Genomic DNA, 815 nt, shown 5'->3' on the forward strand with positions numbered 1-815 from the left:
AAATAAAAAATTTAAAAAATCAAAACACTTTATATAAACGTATGAAATTCTCAATACATTTTTTAAAGTAAAAAATAATATGTAAGTATAGACCTGAGGAGATGTCCCAGTTGGTAGAGCATTGATGACTGGAGTGGAGTCCCCAGAGCACACGTAAAGCCTGGCATGGCAGCACTTCAAATCCAGAGTTCCTACAGTGGAGGGGAGGGGGTTGCAGACACAGAGCATGCCCAGAAAACGTATGAAATTCTCAATACATTTTTTAAAGTAAAAAATAATATGTAAGTATAGACCTGAGGAGATGTCCCAGTTGGTAGAGCATTGATGACTGGAGTGGAGTCCCCAGAGCACACGTAAAGCCTGGCATGGCAGCACTTCAAATCCAGAGTTCCTACAGTGGAGGGGAGGGGGTTGCAGACACAGAGCATGCCCAGACACTCCAGGGCCAGCCAACCTGGAGTACATGTCACTGAGCATGATTCCTGTCTCAAACAAGGTGGAAGGTGAGCACTGACACCTGAGGCTGTTCTCTGAATCCACAGGTGTGCTGTGTAACACATATGTAGCCAACTAACACACACATAAAATCTACAAAAGTGTGTTTACAAATGTGTATATAAACTGTGTTTCATCTTTATATTTTTATATATCCATAGCTGTTAGAGACTATGGACTACATAACTTTTGTCATTTCAATTGACATTTTCATTATAGCTTGATAAATATTTGAGCTTGATAATTATCCTACAATTTTTATAGTGTGTGTGTGTGTGTGTGTGTGTGTGTGTGTGTGTGAAGATTTAAAATGTTAGCCT

The sequence above is a fragment of the Nannospalax galili genome, unplaced genomic scaffold, assembly GCF_000622305.1.
Source record: "Nannospalax galili isolate Female #2095 unplaced genomic scaffold, S.galili_v1.0 scaffold271, whole genome shotgun sequence".
NCBI lineage: Eukaryota > Metazoa > Chordata > Mammalia > Rodentia > Spalacidae > Nannospalax > Nannospalax galili.